Genomic DNA, 20,965 nt, shown 5'->3' with positions numbered 1-20,965 from the left:
CTTCAGTGGACCTTAGCAGTTCAGTGGTCCTTTCGTTGGTGTCTGCTGAATCACCCGATCAGAATCTCTCGTGCATGCAAACAGTCTTTTCTCTGGTGGCTCCAATCAGAGGACCTTGAATAGGGTTGACCATTCATCCTTCGTTGACCCATTCATCCTTCATCCCCTAAATGCCACAATGACCACAGATGTATCCCTGTTTGGGTGGACGGGAGCATTATCTGGGACAAGACTGTCCAAGGCACGTGGTCTCCTCTAGATACCAAATTGCACATAAACATCCTGGAGATAAGAGTGGTGGTGCTTGCGTTGCAAGCCCTTCACTCTTCTCTTCCGACAGAACCACTGCATTTCAGGAGGACTACATGTCAGTGGTCTGGTACATCAATAGACAGGGAGGAACCTCTTGTATCGAGAGACCATGAGGATGTAGCAATGGGCGATGTCTTCCAACTGCTCTGGTACCAACTCCATGCATGGAAAGTCAAACATCCTGGCGGATAGGCTCAGCAGAACCATTTTGATGCCTCACGAGTGATCTCTAAATACTTCACTGGCAAATATGTTCCAGAAATGGGGTCTCTAAATACTTCAGTGGCAAATATGTTCCAGAAATGGGGTCAAACTTGCTGTGATCTCTTCACATCACTTTCCAGCACCAAGTGCAGCAAGTTCTTTGCCCTGATCCCTCCTCGGGGACAGTCACTGAGAGAAGCTCTAGTCCATGCCCCCGGTCTGCTTTATGCCTAGCCTCCTCTTCCTCTCATTCCCAAATTGCTGCAAAAAGCTCAGAGGTTGAAGTGCAAAGTAATCCTCATTGCCTCCTTTTAGCCTCGACAGGTATGGTTTCCTTTCCTTTGGTATCACTTGGTTTATCCACCATTTACTCTGGGTACCTCTCCAGTTCTTCTGTCCCACCCATCGGGATACCTCCATCTAGATATTTGGAACCTGAAATTAACGGCTTGGTTAATCCAGTTCCAATGATGGCTAGATCACCGGCGCTTTCGTTCCCAGATAGGAAGATTCTGATTGCAGCGCACAAACCATCCACTAGGAAAATAAACAATAGCAAGTGGAAGAGGTTCTCCATTTGGGCTCATCAAAACCAGCTGGATCCCTTTGCACCCCCTGCTCCTGCTGTCATAGATTTTTTGGCATCCATTTTTCATAATGGAGCTAGCTTCTCTACTGTTAAGGTGCAGTTGGCGGCCATTTCCAACTTTCACATTTGGAAAATTCATTCTCTTTGGGCTTATCTAAGTTGTGCAAGGCCTTTCTAAAAAGGTACTTTTCTTCTTTGCCCTCCTATTAAGGATCCCACTGTACCTTGGGGCCTTACCATGGTTTTGCAAGCTCTAGTTTTGCCTCCTTTTGAGCCTTCTGCTTAAGTTGATTTAAAGTATTTGTCCTGGAAGACCATCTTTTTTTAGTGGCCATCACTTCAGCTAAGAGAGTATCTGAACTGCAGGCTTTATCTTGTAAGCTTCATATTTGTTCACAAGGACAGAGTTGCATTGCATACCAGTCTTCCTTCCTGCCCAAGGTTGCTTCTGAGGTTAAGATAAATCAGGTTATTAATCTCCCTGTATTTTTTCGTAATTTCCAAAACAAAGGAAAGTATCAACTTCTTATGCTGGATGTTTATACCTGCATTTTTACTTGGACAGAACTAAACATTTCAGAAAGTCTGATCAGCTTTTCGTTTCCTTTTCGAAGACCAAATTGGGAAAACCATTTTCCAAGGTTAATCTGGCCAACTGGATCACTAGCTGCATTGCGCTTGCATGTTCCACTAAGGGCATTTCTTTACCTTGTCAGATTAAAGCTCGCTTCACTAGGTCTGTGTCCCCTTCTTCAGCCTTTCTTTCTAAACTTCCCATTGATGAGATTTGGGCAGCTGCTACATGGTCAAACCCTCGTATCTTTATATCTCTCTACAAGTTGGACATTATTTCCAGGAACAGGGCATCCTTTGGTCCAGCTGTGCTGCAGAATATCCTTCCATGAGGGCCACCCATGGTTTCTGTAGCTGGGGAGTTTCTCCCATAGGTTGAAGAACAAATGAAAGCAATAACTTCAGATAAAAAAGTTATGTACTCACCTTAATGTTCCATCTGAGTAGTTGTGTTTTTGTGTTTTATTTGTTCAACTGCTCCTTCCTCCATCCCCTTACCTTTCTTTGTAGAACCCAGTAGATATGTTTATAATTATTTCTTACTTGTTTCAGGTCCTGAAATACTCCTGTCTGGCTCCCTCTACCTTTTTTGTGGTGTGTGTGTGTGTGTGTGTGTGTGTGTGTGTGTGTGTGTGTGTGTGTGTGTGTGTGTGTGTGTGTGTGTGTGTGTGTGTGTGTACATATCTATATATATATCTATATCTTTTTATATATATATATATATTTATATATATATATATATATATATATATACACACACACACATATATATATATGTGTGTGTGTGTGTGTTAACATACTGCATATGTTTGTGCAGCAAACTGGATCTGTGGAGATGAGGGGAGAGCAGAGCATTATGAGTAGGGGAGGAGCTCAGATTTCAGATCCTAGAGCTTTAGTATACGTCCGAGTCGGATCCGAGAACCTACAGGTTGAAGAAAAAATGAAAGGCAGCAACTCAGATGGAACATTATGGTGAGTACATAACTTCATTTTTTCCCCTATGTGTTCTGGCCTCTAATTCTGCCATTTTTTGAGACTTATATTCTTGTGCAGTCTAATACTCAGCCAGCCATTTCTTCATTTCGATCTCTGATTTTTGCTGTTTTATCAGCTCATTTGAATATCTGTGTAGAGCTTCTTCCATTTTAACAACCATTTGTTTGAGTTTAATATACTCATTCAGTGTTTGTTTATTTTAATTGACTTTGATCACTTTTAACTTTTTTTCCTCTAGATTACTGGAAGTCTATGTCTTGCACCAAAGCTGGAGCTTGAACTGCTTTTTGCTGAACAGCTGCAAGATTCTACCAAGCCAGTGTTTACTCCTCACTTTTTGTGGTTGATTTTCTTTCAAATGTCTTCTTTGCTGGCATCCAGGCAGTGCACTTAGTAGCCAGTAACTGAAATTTACCCAGAAAGACAAAGACAAATTCACTGGCTCTTTTCTGAGTTTCCGTTTTCACACTGGGAAAGCTGAAGTTAAGCTGTTACTCAATGTGCAGTCATCTTGGAAGTATGGTAGAGCAACCTGAAGTAATTTTCCACAAAGATGTTTTTTTCTGAAGCACTAACCCTTCTTTATGTCTAACGTGGTAACTGTGTTTACTTTGAGCTAAGCTATATATCTCTGTCTTCTTTCTAGAACCTAAAAGCGATAGATAGAGGGTTCTTTGTTTTGTGGATATCCACAGACAACTCATATTATCTTGACAGAACTAAAATGTTCAGAAACTTAAATCCATTATTCATTTTTATGAAGATGGGGAAAAAGGACAACTTTTGTCAAAGCAGACCATTTCCAAATGATTGTCTCATGCCATTATCTTTATTGTCGATGTCTTCTCCATCTGACTCGATATATGGGTCATCAAATCTGACCTGTGTGTCTATTTTAGAGCTTTTGGATCCAGGGCTGAGGCTCATCCCCTACCGGCAATTCGCTCTTTGTCTCTACAATACATCAGACCTCATTTGCCATCTGTATGGTCAAGGCGTTGTTCCATAGGAGCACAGTGCTCTTCAGGTAAATGTTAACTTTTGCTGAATTTTGCCAGGTCATAAGTCTTTGTCTCAAAGATAACTTTTACCTGGTTCAGTATCTAGCAACTCTATCCCTTTCTGGGTCCTTTTGTGCCATTTTTTATTAATTTTCTTTCTTGTGGAAGTTGTACTTCCGACCTTTCTCTTTTATATGATTTTAGCTGTTATTTTGATACCTTTTGCAATCACTTTCTCCTAGATTAGTGTTTATTACTTTAGTGTTTGATAGCATAGTTTTGTTGTTTGCACTTCGTGATTGTGTTTTTTGGTCTGTTCTTTTTTTCCTGACAATATGTCTGATAACGTCTCTGACTTTAAAAAGTGTAATGCCTGTGGGCACAAGACCCACTCCCCCAAAGATTACTGTTGGGGGGCACACCATTTAAATATTAAATGTGAATCTTGTGCTTCCTTCAGGGCCAGAGCTCTTCTGGACCAAAGGAAGACTATCCATGTGCAACTAACAGTGGGTAAAACTGCCTTCCAGTTTATAGCCTGCTACAGACCACCCTCCCAAACCCAGGAACCCCACTCAGCCTTCCTGAGAACACTGGAAAATATGAAGGTCTCTCCAAACACCATTATATAGGGCGACTTCAACTACCCAAACATAGACTGGGAGCATTACTCTAGCTCCAACACCCTAGCCCAAAGGTTCCTAGAATTTATAAACTCAAATGCTATGGAACAACTTGTTACCACTCCCACAAGAGGGGAAAACATACGGGACCGGATCATCACCAACATGGGGACTCTATGCACCAGACCAGAAGTGTATCCCCTCACTGGTAAGATCAGACCATAAACTAATCTCACTGGATATTCACATCCCAAACCCACCCCCTTCCCAGAAAACCACAGTGAAAAACTTCTCTAAAGCAAATTTCACACTCCTCAAAACCGAGATGGAATCCTTCAAAGCCCCCGGGCCTGTGGAAAATACGGCCCAGACCGCAGAATCCTTTTTAAACGCATTCTATGAACACCTTCAGGAATGCATGGATCATCCAATCCCAAATAAAACAAAGACTCAATCCTCCAAAGGCAGATGTCATGTCTGGTGGACCCCAGCCATAAACAAACTATACAATAGAAGGAGGAAGCTACTACATGATAGAGCAAAATCCCAAAAAGGGAAGGCATCTCTGATCAGTATTAGCAAAAAACTACGGGCACTCATAAAATCGTCTAAGGCCAGCTTCGAGAGAAAAATTGCACAGGACACTAAGGATAATCACAAGGCTTTCTTTAGTTATGTTAGGAACCTGGGTGGGAATTCCCAGATATGCTCAGAATTAGTCCAAAATGACAAAAAATACACCAAACACACAGACATTGCCAGCATCCTAGCTGACAGGTTCAGCGCAAACTTCTCTCCCCCCCCCCTTCCCCACCAAAAGGGCAAATATCTATCCCAGCAGAGTGCTGCCCCCCTGACATCTCAGATACTGAGGTAAGAGCCACCCTCTCCAAAGCAAAAAACAGCATCAATGGGACCAGACTGTGTCCCGGGCTGCGTCCTACATGAACTCCAAGAAGAGCTAAACTCAAACATAAAACTACTGTTCAATCTCAGTCTTACTACAGGATATGTACCCATAGAGTGACGTACAGCAACAGTGGTCCCTCTCCACAAAGGTGGTGCCTCAACGGATCCTGGAAACTATCGCCCCATAAGCCTGACTAGCTTGGTCTGCAAAGCTATGGAAAGGATCATCATTGACCTCATAAATAAAGTTATTGGGGACCTACAGACACTGGATCCTACCCAGTTCGGCTTTATTAAGGGCAGATCCTGCCTCTTAAACCTGGTTGATTTCTTTGAAACAGTCACCAAGGCCATTGACAAGGGGAAGGTGGTCCACACAGCCTACCTGGACCTCGCAAAATCCTTCGATACAGTACCCCACTCTGGCATTATAGATAAGCTCACCAGCTTAAATATAAACCCCTATGTCACTAGATGGGTTGCAAACTGGCTCAAGGACAGAACCCACATGGTTAGAATTGCTGGAGCCATGTCAGACTCCAAACCAGTTACAAGTGGCGTCCCACAAGGCTCAGTCCTAGGACCTCTCTTGTTCGGTATGTATTTCTCGGAGGTACAGGCCAACACGGAAGGACTGTGGCTGACCAAGTTCGCAGATGACTGCAAACTGGGCGCCATAATAGACTCTCCAGCCGACACAAGCATCCTCCAAAAGGGACTCTCAGAAACAGACAACTTGTGCCAGAGCCATGGCCTCAAGCTAAACGCCAAAAAGTGTATAGTCATCCCCTTTGGCAAAAACAAAGTGCCCACAAATTACCACATAGGTGGTAATCCATTAAATACAGTAGTAGTAGTTAGGGACCTGGTGACCCAAGTTGGTAGCGATCTCTCATTTGACAACCACGTGGCCAAAGTGGTTAGAAAAACATTTTATATAGCCCACCTAATCATGAAGGGATTCACATCTCAATCAGGGGAGGTCATCGTGCCTCTTTACTCATCCCTCATCAGGCCCATAATTGAATACAATGCCCCTTTTGGGATGTACCTTACCAGATACCTGCAGCATCTGGAAAGACCCCAAAAGTACCTCACCAAGAGGATCAAAGGGCTGAAACAGATGCCATATGCTGCCCGGTTAAAGAAACTCCAACTCTACTCAGTGGCATACCACCTGCTCAGAGGCGATCTGTGCCTGACGTATAAAGCCATGTCCAACCCGGAATTAATGGACATGCTTCACCTCAGAATATCCAGATCCCATCGAGCTACGCGCTCAAGAGACTTGAACCTCAGCACTGAAATAAATAGGACATGCTGGAGGGACAGATTCATAACCCAGAGGCTCCCTTCACTCTGGAATAAAATCCCAGTCCAGGTTAGGCAGAGTCCCTCATTGACTCTCTTCAAGAGGAATCTTGATGAGTGGATGATGGATCGTAGGTTTACCCCGGGTATCACTTCTGTGTCACTGTTAGACAGAGGCACAGTATACTAACCTCGAAAAAGGGCATAGCAAAATTAATTTAAAATGGGTCGTGAAAGCCAAACACACTCTCGCTAGGCTTATAAATGCCCTTGGGCAGATAGCCTAGTAAGAACCTATGAATACGTTTAAAGGGTCTTCTCCCTGCCCAGATGGGAGAATCAGTCTCTGTGGCATCCACTTCAGCTTCTCTTCACTCAAAGAAAATAAACATATTTAAGCCTACCAAGGGAAAAGAAAGGAAGAGAGAAAAGCAAAACTGAAAGAAAAAGAAGGAAGAGAAACAGGTCTCCGGATCTAAGCCCATAATCAAGTCCATCCTGAAAGAATCCTAAGCTATTGAATCCGACACCAGGATAGGAGCAAGTTTGTGTCCAAACACCATATCCAGCATACCATTTCTATCCAGAGCCAGCCATTCCTCAACTCTATTCACCCATACTCCAGGAAAGACATTGATCCCCTAGACCACCTTATATGGGGTCTTCATACAGATCCTTTTGTTCATTGAAAAGCCTTTTAGAAGCCAACATTGACAGGAAGAGGAGGAAGTTTCTTTGGATGTAAATTATTGGGTGCAAAAGGTAATCACCAGAGGCAACGTTCTTTCCTTTGCTCCAGCAAACAAAAAAGAAAATCCCCAATGTTCCACCCAGTCACAGGGAAGTAGCAGCAGAGGTGTCAGTGCTGCTAGAAATGAGTCATCCAGCAGGTCCCACCAGACCTGTAAGGATCCAGAGTCTATTCAGGAGTCTTTTTGGTTCTGAAAAAGACTGGCGACCTGACGCTCATTCTGAACCTAGTCACCTAAATAATTTCTTAAAACAGACATTCCTGATGGTCATGGAGCAGTCCATTTTATCTCTTAAGGGGAAAGATGACTAGATGTGTTCAGCAGACCCTCAGGATGCTTACTACCATGTAAAAGATAGCAAGGCATTACAAGAGGTTTCTCCACTTTCAGCTGGGTGCCATCAGTTCCATTTCAGAGCTCTGCCTTTTGGTCTGATCATAGCCCCCAAGGTGTTCACCAAGTGCATGGTAGTGGTGGCAGCTTACCTAAGACTGCAAGGGTTCCAGCTGTTTTCCTATCTAGATAACTGGGTCTTTAGTACTCACACCAGAGGTCTGCAGATTCACTGCAAGGACTTATTGCTCTAATTCTAGCACCACTTAGGGATTACAATAAATCTGAAGAAAAGATAGCTGACACCAACACAAGCAATAGAATTCATTGGGTACCACTGGGATACAACATCCCAAATAGCCAAACTCCCTGAATCGAGAGTTATCTGTCTTCAAGCTTCCAAAGTTCTCTTTTCTTCTAATCTCCCAGCAAGGCTAATTCTTCAACTGTTGGGAGTCAGTGATTGCATGGATTACACTTTTTGCACAAGCAAGATATTTCACAAGAGTGCTGCAGTCAACCCTTTTGGTTCAGGGTCAGTGTTACATCAACATCTTTGCTTTCTAGTATAACTCACATCAGTACACAAGCATCACATTTTGTGGTGGTTGACTTTCCCTCTTGTCTCTTGGGTTCTAGTATTCACTTATCCACCCCTGATGACCACTATGACCATAGATACCTCTCTTTGGGGGTAGGGGTATTTCAAAGGGAAGAGTGTCCAAGACACATGGTCCATGACAGTGGCCAATCTTCACATCAGTGTCTTGGAGATGAGAGAGGTCCTCCTAGTGTTACTTTTAGGATTCCTCTTCCTAAAGGTGTGATTTCCATCCAGATGGACGACATGGCAGCAGTCTGGTGCATCAACAAGCAAGGCAGAAACCCATTCATACCTGTTATTCTTGGCAGCCATGAGAGAGCGACAATGGTCAATGTCTTCTCTGTGCTTTCCAGTGTCTGTGCACATCCCAGGAAGTTCCAATGTCTTGGCAAACAAGCAAGGCAAGTCTGTTCCTCTACCTTATGAGTGGTCCCTTAATTAATCTGTGGCAACTATGATTTTCAGTCACTGGAGCTAGCCGTGCTGCAACATTTTCACTTCCCACTTGAACACCAAGTGCTGCAGCTAATTTACCCTGATCCCCCAGAGGGATAGTCACTGAGGGATGCTCTAGTCCACAACTGGCCCTTAGGTCTCCTTTATAGCTTTCCACATTTTCCCCTAATAACCAAAATTCTACAGAACTCTGTCAGATGCAAGGAAGTAGTAATACTCATTGCCCCCTTCTGGCCATGACAGGTATAGTTTCCCTTCCCTTGTCATCATCTGGAGCACCATGCATGGATGCTGGATGATCTTTGAAATCTTTTACATCTCCTGTCCAGCCAGCATCATGGAGATCTGAAAGCCCTGAAGTTAACTGTCTGGTTCCATCAGTTCCATTGATGGCCAGGGATGCCAGGCTTTTCAATTCATCTACCCATATATTATCATCCCAGAAACACAGCATAAGAAAGATTTCCAGAAGCAAATGGAAAATGTATGCTGTTTGGACCTCTTCCAAAAGCGTAGGTCCATACTCAGCACCTCTGTTTGGATTTTCTAGAGGGTTTATTCCAGGAAGGTGCTAGATTCTCAGCAATTAAGGTTAAACTAGTAGTGATATCGTGTTATGTTATGGAAAATCCAAATCTTGTTGCTTCCTTGAAACTATCTAGGTCTTTCTTAAAAGGAACTTTTTTGCTCAGACTCCCTGTCAGAGATGAAGTTCTTCCATGGGATATTACCTTGATGCTTAATGTTCTAACCAGATTATTCTTTGAACCAGCATAGTCAGCAAATTTGAAGTTTCTGTCTTGGAAAACCATCCTACTAGTGGCTGTCACTTCTCTCAGGAGAATTTTGAAAATTCAAGTCCTATCTTGCAAACCTCCTAACTTAGTTTTTCAGAAGTGTAGGCTGTCTTTTTGATTAGCCCAAATTTTCTTCTCAAAGTAGCTTCAGAATCTTCACTTAATCACACAATTAACCTACCAGTTTCTTTCCAAACTTTTGAAACAAATGTGAATATATCTTACACATGTAATCTTTATTTCCTTCTCAAAGGCTAAGTTGGGACAGAATGTCACTAAAGTCACACTTTCCAGGTGCCTCTCCAATTGCATTGCCTTTGTCTGTAAGGAAAAGGGACTAGCTCTTCTACATAAATCCAAGGCTCATTCACCTAGAGTAGTGGCAGCAGGTGATGCTTATTTTGCAAGAGTTCCCATAGATGAAATTTGTGCTGCTGCTAATTGGTCTGCTGTTCATACCTTTGTATTTCACTGTAAATTGGATGTTTATTTTTGATCCCATGTATCCTTCGGCTACGGCATTCTTTGGAATATCCTTCCATGAGACCACTCTGGACTTTGACATTGTGCGTCAGAACATATCGGTAAGGAAATTCTTGACTCTGCTTTAAAGCAACATATATAAAAACTGTGGCAGACTATCGTTAAGGTTAGCAGATGTACATTTAAATGTGGTTGACATTTCAGGCACCTGTGCCAAAGCAACTGCCTCTGGCTTGGTCATCAGAATGTAGGTTTAGCTAAGAATTTAGCCCTTGTTTGAGGACTTCAAAGGGCATTTCTTACTTGACGACGTCAGAGTGCAGCTCTTAAATGTAACCCATGACAAAAAAAATTTGTTTGGCCGCCTTTCACAGAAATTATTTAAAAAATGAAAGAAAAACTGTTAAACCTCTCGAAGTGAAACATATTTTCATTTCTTGATACCCAGCTGCATTGCATTAGGATCTTTTTAACCAGGTGTTGCCCTGAACAATTTAAGCAAAAGAGGTTCTTCTAAAAGGGCCAGTAGAAAGATCACAGAGTTCAAGGCAGGCAGTTGAGCAAGGAGTGTTCCCACACCAATCCAAGTGGGTGCCTTCCAGTTCTAACAAACCCAAACCCCTTGCCTCCTCTCCTCCTTCATTCACAGGTGTACTGTAAATCATTGATGCTCTCTGTACACTTCTGCTGGCTTGTAGTTTACCTAATGATTTGCATACTGTCTGATCACCTGCTTGCTGTAAATCATGTAAATTGTTTCTAATTATAATTATTGGAAATTTGCTTTATACTGAAAATGCAGTGCACTTTCTGTACTTCTTGTGTAGTGCCTGAGTCATGGCTGAAAAGGTCACCTTACTAGCCTACCTAACCCAGCTAATAAATTGAAAACAAAATTCAGTTGGTGATGCAGGCTTAGTGGTTGTGGGTGTCGATAGCATTCAGAAATATGTAAAAGAAGATTTTACTCAAACCCAGTGCAGTCTGGGGTCTATATTATGTCATCAAAAAACGTGTTTATCGAACATGTTTTCATCAACCACAATACAGTGAAAACACTAAACCCCGAATGGCCACTTTAGCAAATTTTTTCCCAAGGGAAAAAAACGCTTGGCTGTTGTCAGGGTGTTTGCCCTTTTTTTCCACTGTAGTGCGATCTAGGAGTTGGTATATTTAGTTAGGGGGTGTGGAGACACAGACCCTCACTTTGTAGGGTTTGAAAGTTGCTTTTGTTTTTGTTTGGCCGATTTTTTTCCCCCTGGGAAAAAATTTGCAGACGGAGCCATTCGGGGTTTGGTGTTTTTGCTGTATAGTGGTCGGTGAAAACGTGTTCGATTAATAAGTTTTTCAATGACATAATATAGACCCTGCAGTCTGTAGTGTAGGGTATCATTTTTCCTGTGACTTTTGCTAATAAATGTCAGTTTGTATACTGGCAAGGAACCACCAGTAGGTCTACATAGCCATTAAGTTGCCCAGTTTTGTGCTGTGTAGTTACAGCAAAATATGACAAATTCTGGCTGACAGACTTCATATCTATTAGAAATGGCCCTGTCACAAGAGATGTGGGTTACAGTAGTGGGCCCAGCTCCTGAAGGAGCCAATTTGTGTCGTCAGTTGGGTGGTGGAGAATGAGAAGCTTTTCTAATGAGACATGTTCCTTTTTTCTTCAGGACAACTGTGGCATTTAGGTAATTTACTCTGAAAAGACATAAACAGTGTACAAGAAAAGTTAATTGAGTAGCTAATGGAATGTATTCTGTTTTTAACAACTCAAGGTGTTAAGTTGTACAGTAAATGCTTTTTTTTAATTTCTTTGGCTTCATGGGCTTTGATATTTTGCATATCATTGTTTGCTTATCAGTATAACTGTACTTGCTGTTCCAGAGATTCAGGGGGAGCATATATTATTTCGGTTTTATGTTATTCCCATCTGTCTTAGAGCATCATTGGTGATGTCCTTCCATTTTACTGTTGCAGTATTCATTACAATAGGGATCCCCTGCCAAGGGCAGCCTGACATCCGGCCAGTATACCAAAGTCTTTAGGTTGCTTTAAGGTACACAGTACATCACATGTATGCTCCTTGTGTAGTGTAGGGCATAAAGGTGATGTCTGGACGTTACCACCCTCAAAACCTCTTTGCCACCAGTCCAAACACCATCTTTTGATAGTTGGTCTGAACGCCCGTTCTGTTGCTAGTTCACCAGGCCATTACAGATTAGTGTCCGGTTGGGGTTAATTGTATCTTATCTTTGTTTTTTTTTTAATTTTTTGTTGATTGTGGGGTTTCATGTCATCCAAGAAGGGTAAATGCCAGTGTGAGACACCAAGTCTCCATAAAGACCATCACGAGAAGTGCTTGTTTTGCCTCTCTGCTTCCCATGACCAATACGTCCTATTCAGTCTGTCAGGCTATTGTTTCCAAGACCCTCCAGTGTAGACTTTCTTCTTTGGCTTTATATCTGGAAAATTAACGTCTTAATCTCCTAGCTAAAGACATTATAGAAAGGAACTTCCGCTCCAAGGGACAGCAGTCCATGAAGAAGACGACCAAGAAATCTAGGCCAGATTCTTCTGCTGTTCAGCTTCCACTGGACGTCTCTCCCAAGGCAAATGAAAGCCTGTAGGCTCACCTGCCTCCTTCATTGGATTCTTTGTTCATGACCGGTTTGGAGGCCGGCAGAGATCTGACCTTAGTCACATCCATGGAGGCCTTGCAGACATCTGCTTCTGACGTTCAGGAGGAGACTGCGGCTGATTATTTCCAAGGGGCTTAGGATTGTTCCTCAAATTCTGGTCACTGAAGAAGTCCCTACTGCAATTATTGACTGCCATATGGGGTCAGAGCCTTCTACATTTTATAAGGTGGACCCCTCCTTAAAGAAAAAGCAGAAAACTAAACATATAACTCCAGCTTCTAAGGACCCACAGATTGAATGGAAAAATTTCACTCTGGTTTTTAATGCTTTGGCTTCAAAACCTCCTCAGAGAGTTTCTGTTCCAGCTCCTCCTTGGTCAGACCAAGGGAAGAGGATTTCTCTGAGGAGGAGGATTCAGATGAGGAATCCCTTGCTTACTCCTCTTAGATTCCTTGTCCTTTCGATTATGGATTTGAGGAAGAGGAATCCGCTAGTCCTGATAATCCTTTTGAGGACACAATCTCTAGAATGATGGAGTTTTTTAATTGGGATTATGCTCAGGTTTCTGAAGTACCAAAGAGATATTGTGAACTCCTGCAGATGGATTCTCCCAGACCTTCTGCTGTCACTCTTCTTTTGGCTGCCTTTTTGGAAGCCTTTTCTAATGCTCCCGACCTTCTACGCCTAAGAAACCTGATAGCTTTTGTAGGTTGTAGGGTGCCAGAGAACTGTAAATTTCTTTACAAGTACCCTTCTGCTGACTTCTTGGTGGTGTATGTGGTTTCTGACAAGCTTTCTCATTTGTTTCCGTCTCCTAAATTCCTGCCTTCTGATAGATACCAGAGCTGTGGAAAGATTAGGGAAAAAGGTTTATACCTCTGCTTACTTTAGCTTTTAGGGCTGTCAATTGTAAGACCCATAGTCTAGGTAGAAACCGACTCTTCTTTCCCAGCCTTGTCAGATAATTTCTAATCTTCCAGACTTTGAAGGGAAGACTTCTGCTCTTTTTCTGTTAAGGGACTTCCTCTCAGATGGCTCATCATTCCATCAAGTGTAGTTATGATGCAACAGATGTTTCCTCTAGGGCTGCTGCTTTGGGTCTGTGATGAGGAGAAATTTTTAGTTTCACCTTCAACCTTTGCCTGATGATATTAAGGCTAAACTGATGGATGCTGTTTGGATAATAAACGCTGGTTTGGCAAAGCAGCTTCTGCTTTATTTAAGTCTCTTCAGGATAAGGGCAAGGTATTACAGGAACTTAAACATGTTTTTGTTTCTCCTATACCCAAGTTTCAGAAAAATTACCCTAATAATCCAGCCTTTGTTCGTAGGCAATCTCACCCCCCCGGGCAGGAAAGGTGGGAAGTGGGCTCCTCCTGCTAAGGCTATTCAGACTTCTGTGCCCCAGAAGTTTCCTTTTCCTGATAAACCAGGTGCTGAGTCTCCTATTCTTCCCAGCAATAGTCCTCTTTCTCTTCGCCTTTCTCTCTCTCTCTGTCCCTGTTTGGGTGAAGATTACTCAGGACTCCTGGGTTCTGTCCATTATCCGCCAGGGGTTTTTCATGGTCTGGAAATCTCTTCCCCCTTTTATGGGAATTTCTCAGCCCCCTCAGGAAAAGCTATCCTTTTTTTCCAGGGGTGCTTCGGGATCTCTTGACTCTGGGAACTACTCATGAAGTTTGTTTCCCAAAGGGGGAGGGGGTTTTACTCTAGCATGTTCCTCATACCCAGGAAAGAGAATACTTGGAGACCATTTTTAGACCTGTCTCATCTAAATACATTTCTGAAGGTTCACTCTTTTTGAATGTTGTCCATTCAGACTTTGTTCCCTTGAGCTTATATGGTGTGTTTGGATCTTAAAGATGCTTATCTCCATATCCCAGTTCATCCCCTTTTCAGGAATTTTTTTACATTTCTCTGTTGCTTTTTGGCATTTTCAGTTCTATGCTTTGCCCTTTGGCCTTTCTACTGCCCCAAGGGTGTTCATCAAATACCTCACTCCTGTGATTGCTTTTTGCAGGCTACAGGGGGATCCAAGTCTTTCCCTACTTGGACAACCTCCTGATGTTCTTCTTGTTTCACTGTTGCAGTCATCACTTGTGGGTTATCCCTGCTGTGGTAGCCCTCGGTCGGCCAAAATACCAGAGTCAGCATTTTAGTGTGCTGGCTGCTGTCGCCTGTAGTCTGACATCAGGTCGTCAGTGCTATAAAGCAAGGCAGCTGACATCATAGCATCCGTCTTTCTTGCCGTGGAGCCTGTTGTAGAAGCAGATCGCACTAGTGCCGGTCGGTCTCTACCAGAAATTGAATTTCAGTAGAAAACGTCTAAAGCTAAGTACCCCGTTGAGGACCCTTTTTATTTGCTCTAACAGTTATCCAAAAAAGTTAACAGTTGTCTCGCCTGTGGAAAGCAGACCCCACACAGAGATTTTCTTTCTTACTGCATTACTTGTTTAGGCCAAGACCACGACTTCCCTCATTGCCGGTTCTGTGCCCTCTTTAATGCGAGGACCATTCGCAGTAGAGCTCATTTTGTAGACAATTATTTTCGTGTTCCATCTTCGAATTCTGATATGGTGTCCGTCAGCCAATAATCTGTGGATATTCCGAAAAGACAGAGATAAAGATAGAGACAGGCCACACAAGGCTAAGCCTTCAAACAACACTACCACTAAGCAAGTCGGTTCTCCGGAATTTAGTGAGGCGCTTTCGCTGCCCCTGATGGCCGACTCATTATCTACGTAGGCCTTTGCTGAGACCCTTTGAGTTCGGTATGCCACAGAAATCAACTTAGTCTTCCAAGCCTTTGGCTATGTCTGCCTCTGTTGGGTCTGGAGCCGCAACGCAGGCAGTGGCTTCCGAGGAGGCCTTTCACACTACCGAATCTGGACAAAAAAGATGTCTTCGCATCTGACTACCGCTTTTCCGAGACCAACTGATTGTCTCAGTCCTAGAAGCCAGGCTGCTCCTAGGAAATCTCCTTCTAGCCACCATCTTGCTACTGCTCCCCCACCGCAAGCTCAAATGCTTAAAATGGCGAAGGATCTCATCTCCCTTATCTGAGGTACTCAGGCCCCCACTCCTATAAGGAAAAGTCATCCTTCTCCAGGAATTATGACAGACAAAGAGTCTGAAGAATCTGTTTGTTCTGCTTTTGAAGAGGAACAACATCCCTTAACTGTTTATGAGGATTCATATGCAGAGGAATCCATCCCTTCTGCCTCCCCTCCCGTGGGCCTTTCTTTTGGGGAATCCCTTCATTCCCTCAGGGGAACATTTCCAATGGGAATCTCAAGACTTCCCACAGTCTAAGAAAAGACAGAGAGAGTTTCTGGACCTGCCTCAACACAGACCCCTGGCCATCCCACCCATTTTGGAGGTGGTGGATGATGTTTTCCATGAATCCAGCTTAGCCCCTGATGTCCTGCCTCCTGCTCCAGGTAAACCTGACAGGTACTACAGAGTACCGGATTTTCACAAATACCTGTATAGGAATCCTGCTGCAGACCCTGAAGTCATTACACAGGGACCCAAAGGAGCTAAGACTAGTTCTGCCAATAATCCTCTTCCTTCTGACAACAACTCCAGAGCTCTAGACAGATGGGGTAAGAAAGTATGCACCTCTGCAACCTTGGCTGTCAGAGCACTCAGTTGTCAGTTCCATATGTTAAAATATCAGCAACACACTTTGGAACAGTTAAAACAGAAGATTGCTTCCTCTCCAACTCAAAGGAGCTGGCAGAATTGCTACACTTTGCTTGTCAAGTAGCCAAGCACTCATTACAATGTGGATATGATGCCCTAGAAGCCTCTAGCAGGGCAGCAGTGACAGGATCTGTTATTAGGAGACATGCATGGCTGAAGGAACAACTTCTCCCTGATCATGTCCATTCTAAACTTATAGATGCACCCCTAGACAAGGAGCGCCTGTTTGGGGAAAACGCAGAAGTGGTGCTTAAAAAGATGGAAGACAAAGCAAAGCCTATAGGAACAGTAAAAGATTTCTTTTAAGTTCAACCTCCCAGATTCAGCAGAAGCTTTCCCTCTAAGCACTGGGCCGTCCCTGCTGCACCCAGCAGACAGGGCCAAGGTAAGCCCCGCAGGGACAGGCCAACCAAGCCCCTATCCCAGGGCCAGCAAAGAAGCAAACAGTGGACCACTTCAGTCTCTAAGGCAGGGAGTTCTAAACCAAGCTTTTATGGTATGCACTCGCATGACTTTCCCTCCCCCCACTGCCCTACCTTCACTCATCAGAAATTAGGAAGAAGGCTCACCCTCTTCAAAGACAATTGGGTTTCTATAACCAAGGACCAATGGGTCTTACTAATCATTTCTCAGGGGTACAGATTCTCTTTCTGTGCATTCCCAATTCCAAGAGAGTACCCAGAACTTCCCCCAAATCAGTGGGCAGAGGCATTGAAACGGGTCCAAATTCTAAAATCTCAGGGGGCAGTAGAACCTGTCCCATCAAATCAAACAGGAAAAGGTTTTTACTCCAGACTATTCCTTGTTCCCAGAAAAGAGGGCACTTGGCACCCCATCCTGGACCTATCCAAACTGAACACCTCCTTGGTGGTCCCCAAATTCAAAATGCTTACTTTGCAGCAGCTCCTGCCTATGCTAACAAAAACTGCCTGTCTCGTGACACTAGACCTAAAAGATGCCTACCGCCACATCCCCATCAGGGAATTGTGCAGAAAATTCCTGCACTTCAGAGCAGGCTGTCAACACTTTCAGTTCTCTGCACTGCCTTTGGCTTATCTACTGCTTCCAGAGTATTCACCAAATGCTTGGCCCCTGCTATAGCAGTCTGCAGACAGAGAAATATATAGATTTACCCTTACCTGGACGACTGCCTCATTCAGGCAGAGAGCAAAGAAGAGTTGCTCCGGGACCTTCTCTTTGTCAATTCTCTCCTTACTTCCCTAGGGTTCACCATCAACAAGGAAAAATCAAAACAAAACCCAACCAGGAAAATTATTTTCCTGGGAGCTGTGTTAGACACAGCATCCCAAATGGCCTTCCTATCCCCAGAAAGGCAGAGCTTCCTGCCTCTCTACTTCACCCAGCTGGCTTCCAGAAGCCACCTCACTGCAAGGAAGTTTCTGCAATCCCTGGGATACATGTCATCTTGCATCCCTCTTATCCCACTCTCCAGGCTTCACATGAGAAAACTTCAGTGGTTCTTAACCTTTGGAGACAGCACTATCCGTCACTAGAGACCACACTCCCTCTGATCCCATGTATAAGGGCCGAATTTCTCTGGTGGGCAGAGGCCTGTGCCATGAACAAGGGTCTTCCCTTCATCTTCGGCCATCCTGCCAGACAATCACCACCGATGCCTCAGACATTGCTTGGGGTGCTAACCTATCGGGCATGTGTACCCAAGGCCTTTGGAATGCCCAGCAGCTTCACTTGCACATCAATCAGAATGAAATGATGGCAGTACAAAAGGCTCTGACTTCCTTCCAACACCATCTTAGGCCAGGGGTCCTCATAAGACAGACAACATCACAGTGATGTGGTACATCAACAAGCAGGGGGGCACCCAATCTTACCCCCTGTGTAGGTTAGCCACGAGTCTCTGGCTTACAGCCACCTCCATGGGGCTACACCTAATTGCCCAATATCTACCAGGGGTCAACAACACCTTGGCAGACCACCTAAGCAGAAACTTACTGGACCCCCACGAATGCCACAGAGAAATCTTTCTGTGAATCACTCAGGAGTGGGGGGGGGGCAGAAGTGGATCTCTTTGCCTTGCATCTCAACCACCAGCTGTAGAAGTTTTGCACCAGGGAGTTCCACCTCCTAGCGAGGAAGGTGGATGCCTTGACCTTCCCCTGGAACTCCCTCTTTGTGTACGCATTCCCTACACTGCCCCTTATTCCCAAGGTTCAAATCAAAATGAGAGGAGAGACCAAGGGCTATTCTCATTACCCTGACAGCATTGGTGTACCCCGTTACGCAGCATGACCTTACAGCCCCCAAAGCTGCTTCCCCCGATGTCAGACCTCTTAACCCAGGAGGGGGGGGGGGAGGGTACTGCACCCAGACCTACAGACTCTCAATCTTTCAGCATGGCTTGTACAATAAAAACTAACAAGGAGTCCCTGTTAAGCAAACAGGTCATGGACATCATCATAGACGCCAGAAGGCCCAGCACAAGAAAATGACATGCATGAAAATGGAAAAGATTCTGCTCCTGGAAACAATCAAAGGGGGGCAATACCTCCCAACTTCCATACCTCTCATATTGGTTTACCTTGCAGAGTTGCTCAATAGTTGCCTCTCTTTCTCTATTAAAATTCATGCCTCAGCCATTTCATCCCATTATGATTCAAACCCACCCCACTTCTCTCATCCTTTGATTAAGCAATTCCTCAGAGGGGCTTCTAATATCAGGCCTCCCATGCCACCCTGGGACCTGAATTATGTGTTAGAAAAACTAACCTTACCTCTTTCGAACCTGTCACTTCTACAGAATTGAAATACCTTTCATGGAAGACTGCCTTCCTACTAGCTATCACATCAGCCAGAAGGGTCTCGGAATTTCAAGCTCTCATGGCTGTTGAGAGCCCTTCATCATTTTCCATGCAGACAGACAGAGTCTGCCTGAGGACTAACCCCTCATTTATGCCCAAGTTGGTATCTGATGTGACCCTTAACCAGGCCATACACCTTCCTACCTTTTTTCCCAACCCTCAAAACAAGGGAGAAAGAATCCTACACTCACTAGACTTACATAGGTAACTCAGATAATATCTGGACTGTACTAAGCCATTCAGAAAAACAGACCCAACTACTTGTAAGCTTTGCCCCAGAGGCAGAAGAGAAACCCATCTCCAAACGGATCTCACACTGTATCCATTTTTGCTACAGACTACATGGGAAACCCATCCCTAAGTCTATCCGTACCCACTCCACTAGGGCAACCTCCACTTCCACTGCCTTCCTCAGAGGAGTACCCACCAGGGACATCTTGGAAGCAGCCACCCGGACCTCTGTCCATACCTTTACAAAACATTGCCACCTACCCCTCTTTTCTAAGTCTAGGACAGGGCTTGCCTCTGCAATTCTGCAGGGCCTCCTGACCCATACCTAGGACTCAACCTATCCTTCCACCCATTTCCTCAGCTTTGGGAATCCTCCCACAGGTGATGACTGCAACAGTGAAACATGAAGAACGTAGTACAGTGTACACTTACCAGAAATGTAGATGTTCGACTGTATTCACTGTTGCAGTCTTGCTTTCCCTTCTTCCATCCCCCATTTAACATCTTCCCCTAGGGGGACATAATCTTCCCTAGGTGGCTTTAGCCACCAGGACCACTTCTCTCTCTTTTCCCTTGTGCTTCTGACGGGTTAGAGCAAGAAAAACTGATGTAATGACGTCGGCTGCTTTGCTTTATAGCACTGATGCTCTGATGTCAGACTACAGGCGACGGCAGCTGGCGCACAAAACATTGACTCTGGTATTCGGGCCGACCGAGAGCTACCACAGCGGGGATAACCTACAGGTGATGACTGCAACACTGAATACACTCGAACATCTACATTTATGTTGTGTACACAACTGTACTTTTCAGTCATCCTCTCCAGAGACCTTATTGCAAAAATCTCCATTTTGCTATTTCTCTTCTGCAAAACCTGGGTTCACTATAAATTTCAAAAAGTCCTTTCTGACTTCTTCTCAGCATCATGTTTTTCTGGGCTGCAAGATCCAGACTGTTTCTATGCTGGCATCCCTGCCTCCTCCCAAGGCTGTAACTCTCATCTCCTTTTTCAGTCCCTTCTTCTTCTGGCTTCAGTAACAGCCAGGGAATTTTTGAGAGTTGTGGGTCTTGGCTTCTACTATTCCTATGCTGTCTCTTCCCAGACTCCACATGAGAAGGTTTCAGTGGTTTCTGAAGTCAGTTTGGCTTGAACATGCCTCTTCTCTTTGAATTTGTAGTTTCTCTTCTGCCTTGTCTCAACAAGGAACTTCAGTGGTGGGTTCAGCAGTTGACTGTCAATCCAGTGCTCCCCTTTCATTCACCTTTTCCTTTCCAGGAGCTGTTCACAGGTGCTTCAGACGTGGAGTGGGGGGCAGCATCTGGCTCCCTAAAGGTGCAGGGGGTCTGAACGCCTCATCAACAGGAAGAACACATCAGTGTCAAGGAAAGTGAGCTCTTCTGCTTGCTTTACAGGTTTTTTCATCCTGACTTCTCCCCAGGACCTCTCAGGACCTCTCAGTGTATTTATAAACAGTAGCACAGTGAATGTGGTATGTAAACAAACTGGGGGGGGGGGGCAAGGTCCTATCTTCTTTGCCTGTTGGCACTCCTAGTGTGGAAACTGGCTATTCGGTATCAGTTGACTCTTTAGGCAGTTTGCA

The 20,965-nt window shown here is 44.2% G+C and overlaps 1 protein-coding gene across 1 annotated transcript in view; it reads left to right on the top strand.

Annotated features, from left to right (window-relative positions):
• Positions 1-20,965, top strand: part of LOC122799218 — a 1,108,404-nt gene that overhangs the window by 898,041 nt on the left and 189,398 nt on the right. The window lies entirely within an intron of this gene.

The sequence above is a fragment of the Protopterus annectens genome, chromosome 4.part0, assembly GCF_019279795.1.
Source record: "Protopterus annectens isolate FY-2018-M chromosome 4.part0, PAN1.0, whole genome shotgun sequence".
Lineage (NCBI taxonomy): Eukaryota > Metazoa > Chordata > Ceratodontiformes > Protopteridae > Protopterus > Protopterus annectens.
Note: the sequence above shows the minus strand (reverse complement) of the source record. Positions and strands in the feature narration are given on the sequence as shown.